Source organism: Lycorma delicatula, chromosome 2 (genome assembly GCF_047948215.1).
Source record: "Lycorma delicatula isolate Av1 chromosome 2, ASM4794821v1, whole genome shotgun sequence".
Taxonomy (NCBI): Eukaryota; Metazoa; Arthropoda; class Insecta; order Hemiptera; family Fulgoridae; genus Lycorma; species Lycorma delicatula.
In genome coordinates, this window is record NC_134456.1 from 206,654,024 (window position 1) to 206,666,655 (window position 12,632).

The 12,632-nt window shown below is 32.5% G+C and overlaps 1 protein-coding gene across 1 annotated transcript in view; it reads right to left on the reverse strand.

Moving 5' to 3' along the window:
- The window catches only part of LOC142320046 (kin of IRRE-like protein 3), a 722,369-nt gene that overhangs the window by 126,367 nt on the left and 583,370 nt on the right, over window positions 1-12,632 (reverse strand). The gene's annotated exons all lie outside the window — the stretch shown is intronic.

A 12,632-nucleotide genomic window follows, 5' to 3' on the forward strand; every position in this document is an offset into this window, starting at 1 on the left:
CTTCGGTGTTCCCTGATTCGATCTCCAGACTTAACACCCATGGATGTTTACCGTTCGGGTATTTTAAAAGACAATGTGTATGTTAAAAAACCCAGGACACTCCACAAGGAGGCAGCAAATTGAAAGTGGAGTTAACAATACTTTTAAGTACACAACAATCAGCATGTCTGTGTGTGGTAAACCGTTGTCGTAGATGTATTAATGTTAACGGTGATTAGTTCGAACTATATGCTGAATATTGAATTTGAATTTATATGCTGAATTTTTATTTATATATAATTTTATTTATCAAACGTAGTATTTGAAATATCATAGAATTTAAATATTTATGACATGAAAATATCATTAAACCGCCCAATTTGTCGAATAAAATATAAAGAGGTGCATTGATACCGGAACGCCGTTCCAGTACTGCTTTTTGGGGAAAATAAAAAAAATTGTCCTTTCATATAAAATTTCTTTTAAGTTGAAGCCGATAAAAATACAGCTTACATAATAAAAATCTGACCGCACGAAACAGACCTTGATTTTGGATATCCTTAAGCAAACGGCCACAAAATAAGTCAATAAAAATCTAATTCAAGAAAAAAAAATTTAAATACTGGATATGGAAAAAATAAGTTTTGCTTCTTATCAATGTAAATATCAAAATGAATGTGCATTTTTCATTATATTGTCATGTAGCCAGCCGCCTATAGCTGTGGACTACATTCTTCCGGCCTGCTATAATACAAATTCAAACGTTCCGATACTGTAAAATTTACGAGTACACCGCTGATAAATAATTAAAAAAACTATAATTGACACAATTATATTATATATATACGCGCGCACACACATATCTTTCAGTATATTTAGAAGTAGTACTATAATAATAGTCCAAAGTCAAGCAACCTGGAATTTCAAGGTGTTATATCTTTAAATTTGAAATTGTTTTAAAATCTAAATGTCATCTCTAACAATTGAAAAATTTACATAATAAAATAAATCCATAAAAATATAATTAATAAAGAAGTAAAATTTGAACATGATGATTGAATAAAAAAAACTAACAACACATTTGTAGGACTTTGCCGTCACGCGGCTGAAGCCGCGTTCCGGGAAAGGCCTACACTATGGAGTTGTTTCTGTTGCATGACTTACAAATACACACACAACTTAAAGTAAAATATTTATCATTTTATTTAAATATAATATTTTTTCGTTTATTTAATTAAATGAGTCTAACAAAAGCGCGCGCGCATACCGTATGTAATTCGCGTGGGTGTGGTGGTACTATCGGCGACGGTTGGCACTAACTAAACTAATGTAATTTCGCAACTTACATAGAACAAATTTCGCTTGTACGGTCGGCAGACCAGTGTAGCCGCGAGGCTTAACGTATCAAGTATCGAGTCAACCGGGTGATCGATACTTGATACCCAGCCAGATTGATTTTTCCTTTTTTACACTTTAAATATTTATTTAATTCTATGGCTCACCTGTGACATCACAACATAGCAGACAACAGCATTTTATATGGGGTGGGGGTGCAATTTTGAAAAACTTTTTTTTGCATATATTGTTATTTTTTAATCGTTAACAAATATGCATACAATAATGTGACCTTAATTAGGCGACATCACCTCAGATACTGAGGTGACCTAGCTCTACAGTCTCACTCCCTTGGCTTTATAAGATGAAAATTTAACGGATCAATGTCTCTTACGTATAAGCAATCCGACCAAGTTTGGTAAAAATCGGTCCAGTAGTTCTGGAGATATAAAGTGATTTAGAAGCCTACACTGAACACACGCACGTACATACGAACATTAACATCCGGAAAATTTCCATCCATTAGGGTTCCTTAGGTATCAAAACGTCAAGATCCGGTGAAAATCTCATATACCCAAATTGGACCTATTACAGCAATTTACCTTCTAGATGGGAAAGTAAAAAAAATTAATTTTAAATTATGCGAAGGTCGTTACATTTAAGAATCTATTTAAATATAGCACCAAAATAACAGCATCATTATTTGTCACTAAATAGTTGTAATAGCAGCAGAAGAACAATTAATTTTATTTCAGTGATTAAGGTAGAAATATCTGTTTGTACCATTTAGTGTTAAATAAAAATAAATAAAAAATTAAGTGTTAAATATGTGTGTTTTAATTAGTTTATTTACTGTACGAAATATTTCAGCAGAGATATTTGCGAAATTACGAAACGGAATCTGAAAAACAAAAAATAGAGTATATGAAACAATGTTTTAAATTAATTTTAACTTAATTATTATGCTCTAGAATGCATTTTCTAACTCGGCACATTATTTGAATTTATTTCATTTATTTCTTTGTTGTAAATACTTATGAATTGTAGAAAATATTTTTTACCTGAAACTATTTTTGCATTGTATTTATTTATTTTTAGTTTTTTATCATGACCATTACAATAAATTCTCTAAAATACTCTGCCGGTAGGTTTGAAATTCATTATTTTTTTGTTTTTTCTAGAGTAATAGTAACCTGTTTGGTTGTTAATGTTTAAAAAAAGAATTCTTCTGTTTTTCTGTTGTACAGTCAGCAAATTTAACAGTGCAGTACTGCTTTGTTGGACGTCTGATTGAAAAAAGTATTTGGGAGTTATTTTTGATTAGAGAAAATGTTCACAAAACCAGAATGTTAAAACATCAACTAATGGTAATACCACAAAAACCACAAATTTTATTTATATGTATGTGCGGTTTACAGTCCAACCGGTCTAAAATGCTGTAAAATAACACTCCGTGGCTTGATAATATGAAATTTAAATGCATAATCGACGTTTCCAAATAATTGATCGTTTCACCACTTTCGCACTTGCGTTATCCAAAATATACGTTTGATTTAATTTGATAATTTTAATTATTTTTTATTTGTAATCATTTATGTGTGCTTGCGTGTGCGTGCAAGTATATATATATATTTTCGAGGGTCATTCATAATAAAAAACACAAATTTCTCTGTAGTAAAAACGTATTATTTAATCAATGTTACACTTATTTCACTTTAATCTTCAGCGCCATTAAACTTGTCCCATTTTTAAATCAGCTTATTTATGATGCCTGCTGAAAAAAAATTTCGTCTTGACGTCGCGTCGGTCCCAATTTAGCAAATTTTCTTTGACTTCGTCAGTACCTTAATCTTATCATGTAGCGCCTCCTTGAGTGGACCAAACAACTGGAAATTGATGGGGCCATTTTAGACTGTATGGGGAAAGATTTAAAAAAGTCATTAGTTTAATTTCCCTATGCGATTTATCGATAGTTTACCTGAGCTGTTTGAAGCCGAGCGTTATCGTGAAGCATAATGACGCCTTTGCGCTGGGATGCGGGGAGGGTTTTTTCAACACTGCCGGCTTCACTTTGTTGATAAGCGTGACACAATAGTATTTGCTGATTTTTGTTCGCAGATTTTCTAGAACATCGAAATAATCGATTTTTCCTGCTGAAACTTTTTTTGACAAATGAACTCGTGCGCTTCCATTCCATGTTCCGTCCTTTTGATTTTGGAACATAATCCACATTTCATCACAGGTTAGAATACTGTTGCAATAAAGCATCACATTCCTGCTGATATCGTTGTTTCAGCTCCGTGCACGTGCGAAGTCTTTTCTCTTTATGGTGATCTGTCAGTTCTCTTAGAACCCATCTTGCGTGTGTTTTACGGTACTTAAGCTTGATGGTGATAATGCTATGGACACTTCTAGTTTTTCTGTTGTAATCTCGACTATAATCTATCGACCTTCTTGAATGAGGGAGTCTATGCGAATTTCAAGCGCTGGAGTTGAAACGGACATCCACAAATATGCTCGTCAGTCACTGAAGTTCGACCGTCTCTAGATTTTTCTACCCGTTAGTAAAAATGTCTGCGGTTCATACAACTTTGTCCTTATTGTTTGGTCACATAATAAATTTTTTTCATCTTCGGAAAACAAAGAACAGATCACTGCACACTGTTCAACCAATTAGCAAACTTCAAGAGCTCTCGCCATCGTAAAATGGGATTTTGAAGTTATAAACAAAACAATTTTACTCAAACAGCCGATCACAAATCATCACAAGTTACCAAATAACTGTTCTGAAAGCAGTGGCGGCTCGTAGCTAAATTTAGCGGGGTTGCTACTCCAGAAAAAAATTTCTTTTGGGCCTTTTCAAGGTTGTTTTCTGTAAAATAAAAGAACCGATAAAACTGAATCAAATAGAACAGCTGGAAGCAGTATAATAATCTAATTCTACAGTTTATCACATTCAAGAATATGGTGCACGGTCTTTAAGCACATTCTGCTTAAAACCCGTATTTGGTTTAACTGAATAAATAATAAAATGTCAATACTGATAATAGTTTTTGGTATTATTAGATAAAACTTAATAAAATGTCCGCTTAAAAACACTGTAGTCCAATGGTGCTTAATTAAATTTTTTTTTATACAGAAACAAATAAATAACTAGTTTTTACTAATCACCTTCTCTTTCGCCCGTCCAGCATGTTTTTGGACAGATTTGACAATCAAAAGAGCCCTTGCTTTCCGCAATCTTCTGTTCACAACTTAAAAAAAAACCGCTTTCATATTCCTTCCATCGATTAAACTAGAAAAGGGAACGAACAAGGAACGTTCCACACACACGTGGATTAAAAATAAAACTACCTTCCACCAGAACGCCAGGGTCGGCACTGCGGAAGCGATAGTGCCCTCTCTCTTCCGCAGCCTCAGATGTAGCTTCCTATGAGCTCATGCGCACAACAGCCAATCACCACGCCGCTAGAACTGTGAAACGAACAGTTCCGTACAAAGACTTTTGTATCTTTTTCATAAACTGGGAGATGGTTACTGACATTAAGATTAAGGATTATATATTGAACAAGTTTAAAGAAAGAAATAAAGAAAAAAGGTATCGTTATATTAAATTTGATTGATTATATCATATGAAAATAGGGGGTGTTTCAGTTCTACAGTGCCTATACATGAGCTGCCACTGCCTGAAAATATCATAACCTTTTTACTAACTGTTTGGCCTAAACAGCTCTTTGTGTTTTTAGTTATTGAATGATGTCCTCACTGGAGGATATTTACTGAGGAATGATATCCTGATTGTATATACTTTAACGTGATCAAATTCCTTTTTAAACTCTTAGCAGTCATTTTAAAATACTGCTTTTTATTTTTACTAATTATCATTTGACTATTAGCAGAATGCTAGCAGCTTATTACGTTGACAAATGAAAATTATAAACTCCTAGAATACTCGTACATCACTCAAAATTAAGAAAGTAAAATAATAGTTCAAAAAAACTAGTTTCAACATTTAAAATTATTCTGTTTAAGAAGTAGGTGAATTGGAGAACAAGTAGATCGGTTTAACTTCCATTTTCACTTCCGATGTTGAATGTTTTATAACGATTTATAAGAGGGTTCTTGGAATAAAGTGGAGTTCTCATTAATAATTTAAATTTCTTATTAAGAAGAGGATTCGGTAGAAACTGTGATAAGTGAATGATTCTCAAAAGATATATAAGCTATATATATATAGACTTATAGAGCCAATATAGCCTCTTTTCTTTCTCCCATTATATAATTGACCGATCCCTTAATATAGTGTCAATTATTTTTTGTAAGTTACTCATTCATTTATTTCTTTGAATTGAGTATAAGAAAGTTTAATTTCAATTTTTTGAACACCATTCTCACTCTTCCTTTAACCATCATTAAATCATAAATTCTCTTAAATAATCGTATTTCAAGCATCTTTAGTGAAATTAATGTCTATTTATTAATTTTTCTTTGATTTCATGAAATTATTTTAATTTCAAAAAACCTTTTACTTTTTGATAATTTTCGTTGTTAACTTTCAAAAATTAATATTTTGCTACCGTTCTATTTTTCTTATACTTTCTTTATTAAAATTTTATTAGTTTTATTATACATTATCTATACGTATAATTTTTATTCTAGCACATTATAATCTTTGTTCCAAAGAAATTAAAATTTTTTTCTAAATGTTTATTAATTTCATAGAAAAAACTATCGGGTAATCTTGGTTTTATTTCTTTCTTTCTTTCTTGAACTGTAACTGCGGTCTGAGATTTTCTTTATTGTTCCTTCCATGTTTCAGTTAAAAAGAAATGGGATTACACTTCCCGTACTACTTCCGTATCTCATTTCTTTTCATGCTGTAGCCGTTAAATGTCTTTTTATTCTACTCTTCTTGTAAATATGCTTGATTTTTGTGTTGATTGTATGTATTTTTTTTTATCTGTAGCAATATGATCTGTATTAAAAATAAAAATAAACTTATTAAAATATCATTTTTAGTAATTTATCATCAAATTATACATGTATTCTAGTTTGTTGAATATATTTTTTTTTGTGGTGGGGAGGGAGATGTGTTTACCATAAACAAAAACTGTTTGTTAAAAAAGTTTTTTTTTAATTTTATAAACAAAAAATATTATAAATAAAATTTATAAATATTAGTGTTTTAGACTTATGTTTAAATTAAAGGAATAAATGTTTTTAATTTTTTGATAATTTCCAATTGTAATATTTTGCTTTCTTTTACATTTTATTGAATTAATTAAAGCATTTTTAATTCAAATGAACTTTAATTAACAAGGTATAAATTAAAAAAATAACGCAACCGATCATCACCGGGTGTTGAGTTTGTAATTATTCGTTAAAAAAACCGTTTTATTTGTTTACTTTAACTATACAGAGTGAAACGAAATTACAATTACTTTTTTTAATTTTTTTATGGTATAATGATATATTATTAGTTATGTATGAAGTAATTTTTGTTTCGTTTTTCTTTTATTATAAAAAGATAAATAAGGTTAAAATTGCTTTGAAGTATTCTACTTTTTGATTACATAATAACATATGAAATATTTTAATCGGTAGGGATAAACTGTTTCATAATAAAGTACTTTATCGATCATATTTCAAGAAAAAACAGTGTTTATAATTATAATTGGTAAGCGGAATGTAATTAAAATACCATTACAAAAATACTGGTAGATTTTTATGAATTAAAAAAGTAAAAAAAGCTTTGAAATAAAAGCTTTACACCTTGTGTTAATTCATATTTTGTCCTTCACTTTAATTACCTTGATTTATTTTCAAATATCTGGTTGATTTCGTAGGGGTGTTTTTTATAAAGAATGATTTATGAAGAATGTAACAGACTTTCAGGACATGTTCGACTTGAGAGAATAAAGAAGAAAGTTTATATAAAATTAGATTCGAAAAATCTATTTTTGTTAAAAAATGTCGGCTGACGAAAGATTTTGTCCTTATTTCTGCGTTATCGGCAAGATTATTCAGACGGATGTCTTAATATGTGGGTCTCTTCTTTTAACTATATTTTTCCAAATGCTTCTTTCTTCATCGATTTTCTGTAACACCTCTTCATCTGTCACTTTATCCATCCATCTGATTTTTAACATTCTCCTATAGTACCATATTTCAAAAGCTTCTAATTTTTTCTTCTCAGGTATTCCGATCGTCCAAGTTTTACTTCCATATAAAGCTACGCTCCAAAGATATACTTTCAAAAATGTTTTCCTGATGTTTAAATTAATTATTGATCTAAGCAAATTGTATTTATGACTGAAAGATCGTTTCGCCTGTGCTATTCGGCATTTTATATCGCTCCTTCTTCGTCCATCTTTAGTAATTCTACTTTCCAAATAACAAAATTCTTCGACCTCCGTAGTCTTTTCTCTTCCTATTTTTATATTCAGCGGTCCATCTACTTTATTTCTACTAAATTTCATTACTTTTGTTACGTTCTTGTTTATTTTCTTGCGGTAGTTCTTGCGTAGGACATCATCCACTTCATGTTACAGTTTGGTTACTGTAATGTTAGCAATTGTTTATCTACCTCTATACTTGAACTCTACATTTTTTAACATGCTGAATATTTTATCAAATGCCTTTTCTAGATCTATAAATGCCATTATATTGGTTTGTTTTTCTTTAATCTTTTTTTTTCCCCTCTACTCCCCTGTGCCGGACCGACTTGATGGTATTACGCCACCCAGGGGAGTGTCCGTTACTCTAATTAGCCCTCTCCACCTACCGACAATATACCGGCATGGCAGGTCGGGCTAACCGGTGGCTCTTTTGAGGTTTCTTTCATTTTTGTCCTTTATGGCACCACACCATACCTCAATGCCGTGGTGTGGCCCATGGATCTTTTGATATTTTTTTATTCCTACCAAACACACCCAAGGAGTCCTCAGCAGATCATTGAAACCAGCACACCTCAGCATGCTGGCTCTCACTGTTGAGGCTGTCCACCCCACCTAACAAACTAGTACCCCATATTTCTTTCATCTATGTTCTTTTGCTTTAAAACTGTTCTTATGCAATCAGCAACCTTTTTCCATTTTACCTCACTAACAAGCATAGTCAACTGTTTCCTTCGGCGTTTTCCCTCTAATACCTGCATACTGCCTTAACTCTTGCCATTTGTGGAACCTCAAAATGGTATGCTCAATATCATCTTGTTCTACACAGTACATACACACAGGCTGATCTCTTTTGGCAATTTTATGAAGATATGCATTGAAACAACCATGCCCTGTTAAAAATTGTGTAACATAATAATCCATTTCCCCGTGACGCCTACTTGCCCATATTAATAATCTAGTCCAATTAGCTACCCCTGCATCCAGCCATCTTTGCTGCCATAAGTTATATATCTCTTCTTTTACTTCATTATCTGTTCTGCCTATGTATTTCTCGACTCTGTATTTAGCGATAAGATCTATAGGGAAAACTCCAGAAAGGACACAGAGGGCCTCATAAGAGACCGTTCTGTAGGCCGATACAACTCCTAAGAGTACCCCTCTGTGTATCTTCATTCTATCTCTATTCCTTCCAATATTGAATGCTGACCACCATGCCGGAACGGCATACAACATTGCAGAAGTCACTGTTGACGCAAGAAGTCTTCTCTTCTTTAATCTTACTATTACTATTAGTCTGTATTATTAATCTCTACTAATCAAAAAGTCATAAAGAATTTATGAGATAAAAATGGACTGTCAAATAATTACCTAGCATGCCTTGTGTATCGAAATCTAGAAAACTTTTTTAATTTACCAGTAATAAAAAAAATATGTTAATATAAGAAATATTAATTAATCTTAAGATTTCTAAATTTTAAAGATTTTAAGGATTTTTGAAATTGTCTATATAATAAAAAATCTTAATAAAAAATTATTAACATTAATTAACTCTTATGTTTGTATTTTAAAATGTAACACATCTTTACTAAAAAAAAGTAATATTTGTTATTAAAATGTATCAGTAATCCACCTCTACCAAACTAGGCAAGGGAACTATTTTCATATAATTCAATACTACATTTCGGATTACGAAAAATAACCTTATTATGCATCCATTGCCATTTTTAATAAATAACTGAAACGTTAGAAAAACTTCGCATCTATTTATTTAGAATAAAATTTTAAGATATTCTTTTCGGAAACAATATTACTCTGTCAATGACATTTTAAATAACACAGAACGTTCGAAAAGTCACTGTGCACTATGTTTTAGAATTACGTGGTGCATTCTGTTCTTTCGGCATTCGGTTGGGTTCATTGGATGTTGCTCAGTCATAAACCAAGACGTCAGTTATTGAGTTGTGATTGTACGTTCCGACAACAATTCGCTGACACGCCTAGGTCGCTGAAGTACCTGTCCACATATTAAAGCGCTTGGAGCCTTAATTGGCTGGTGGTCAAACATATACATCTAGGTTAGCTTATCACAGCAGTGCGGTAGAAGTCTTTCCCTTAAGTAAACTACTGATGTCGGTTGAACATAGCAACCGCGTCAAGGAACTCCCATACGTTCCGACCATGCGTCTCTCGCCCCAGTGACTCGCCGCTTGTGAGTGGCCAATTTTCCCCTTGACCACTAAGTTCGAGAGTGGCCCGGTCTCTGCCTTCCCCCCCAAGAGCAGGACAGTCAAACATCAGGTTTTTATTTGAGTGGACCTCAGACGCATAGCTCAACAGCTGCCAGGCGGAACCGAAACAGATACTGGTTTAAGTTAACGTGGTTTGTGAGCACCTGGGCACCCGTTGCCCTTAAAAACGAACTTGTGGCATAACATCCCCCAGATTTCGTATAAATTTGTACAGTGATCTTCCCTTAGTCGTGGTGTCCCATTCCAGCTACCATGCTCTCAGCACGAGGCTCTACAGTCTCTTCCGCATGCGGGAGATGGGCAACTGAACGAAATTTAGATTCGTGCATTATGATCACCGTTCCGGTACTGGCCCGGCCATCCGGGAGGATATTAGTTTTCTTGGCATTTCTCCTGCCACCATCCCATTTGCTCGCTCTAAAACATAAGACCGAATGTCTGTGCCGCAAACTGCTACTGAGCCACAAAACAGTTTAGCGACTAGTGTCCTAACTAGCTCCTAAAGCTAGCCTAAAACCGTGAGCGGAATAAGCGTGGTACCATGGCGTTTGCGTGTCCCACCGCCCACTTGTCATATATTACTAAAATGGGTAGGCGCACCCCGTCAAAAACATATATAAAACATATATGACTAGCAATAATTAATTTATCCCGTCAAAATCCGGGAGGAAATATTAATTCACAAAATACAGGACTGTGTTCCACCACTAACCCCCATGAATTACATGAACCGAAAATTGGGGGATGGTCGGAAAATTGGGGGATGGTGAGCAGAAAGCGCGTTATGGGTCCAATATTTTTTGAAAATACAGTCAATAGTGATCGTTATTGTGCTGTTTTAACAGGTTTCATTAATCATTTAACAGAAGTAGAAATCAATCATACTAGGTTCTAACAACATGCCACCAGAACGCACATTAAGAAGTCAACGACTTTTTTATGAAATATCTTTGGTGAACGAATTATTTCGAATGGTTTGTAGACTGCACGATCACCCGATATGACTTTCCCCGATTACTTCCTGTGGGGGTTAGCGAAACAAGGAGTGTATCGCTAACCCGGTTTTTAGTTCGTCAGTTCTGCGTAATGACGAACTGACGCAAAACTGACGAACTAAAAACCGCAATAACTGCATACGTACGAGGCATTCCGTTCCAGTACATCACACGGTTAAAAGTAATTGAAAACAAATTTAAACGTGTACAGTGTCGTTTTAATGTTGGAGGAGCTCATTTTCAACACCTTTTATAAATTATTTCGGTTATTTTAATATCCGTTTCTATAAAAAATGAAATAAAAATACAAAGTAATAATAATAATTAGTTTTGTCATTAAAATTCCTTAATTCCAGTGCACAGCAACTTTCCAAACGTATTGTATTAATTAAAATACCTGATTTTTATGAATCCCGTTCAACTTGTACATAAATATGTGCTAAAGATAATTTTTAATAGCGCCTTAAGCACTGTGATTTTTTTGTAGTAATTTTTTATTTTTAAAGTGTTTACTTTAACATCATTTAATTTTTTCTACTTATAATTTATATTATAGTAAGGTTTTTATATATGTACTATTATGTATCGATCAGATTAAAAAGTTTATTTATTTTGTTTATTATATTTTGAACAAAACAATAAATTGTAAATATGACGTAAGCCTTTATATTATTATATTATATTCAATGGAAAATGATTGCGTAATTTAGGTTATTCCATTTTTGGTTATAACGTGTGTCATATTTTCGTAGATTTTCAGATGGAAATTTTTACATAAAATACTTTCTTGATTTACCTACAAATTTTGATATCAGTATTTCAGAATCACAATAAACTAAGTTTATATCCGTATGACAGGTACAAGGATTTCATATACATACAGTGTGCGCGCGCGCGCCCACACACACACACACCACTCTCATAGATAATATCTCACAATATAGTTTACATATATATATATATATATATATATATATATATATACATATATCTAATTTAGTTTTATCTGCCTTGAGGCAGGTCTGTTATACCAGGTCCGTCAGTATTCTCCTTATATTTATCTAACTTTTGATTTCCTGTTAGCTACCATTTGCTTTAATCAATTCTTCTCCATCATGGTACGTCCCAGCCGGTTAGTTTTTCTACTTTGAATTTTCCTGATTCAACTTCTATTCCCTATTACAAGCCGCTTCCTTTAGTCTAACTGTATAATAAATATTTATTTTTATTAAATTCTTTTTGTACCACTTTATTCTATTTTTTTTTTTGTAATCTTTTGTTAATATGTTACGTATGTATCTGTACTATTTTATTTATCCAATTTTTCTTTTTTTTCTCAGCAGACATTCAGAGGCTTTTTCTTTCCTATTTTCATTAGTTTAGATTTTACAATGATTTTCTCGCAATAGTTTTAAGATCATTCATTGAATATCCTGTGTTTCATCTCTAAGAACTTTATTTAATTTTTTTTTCTTTCTTTCTACACTGATCTCTACATCTTTATCTAGTTTTTTATCGTATCTTCAACCTACACACTGAACAAGATTGATATGCAATACCCTTACTTCTCTTATTCATCTTGTCAGGTCAAACCATTCACTTTGAAGATCCTCTATTATTTTTATAATTGTTTTCTGTTTCATGTATAATTCTTTCATAATTAATCTTCTGCTACC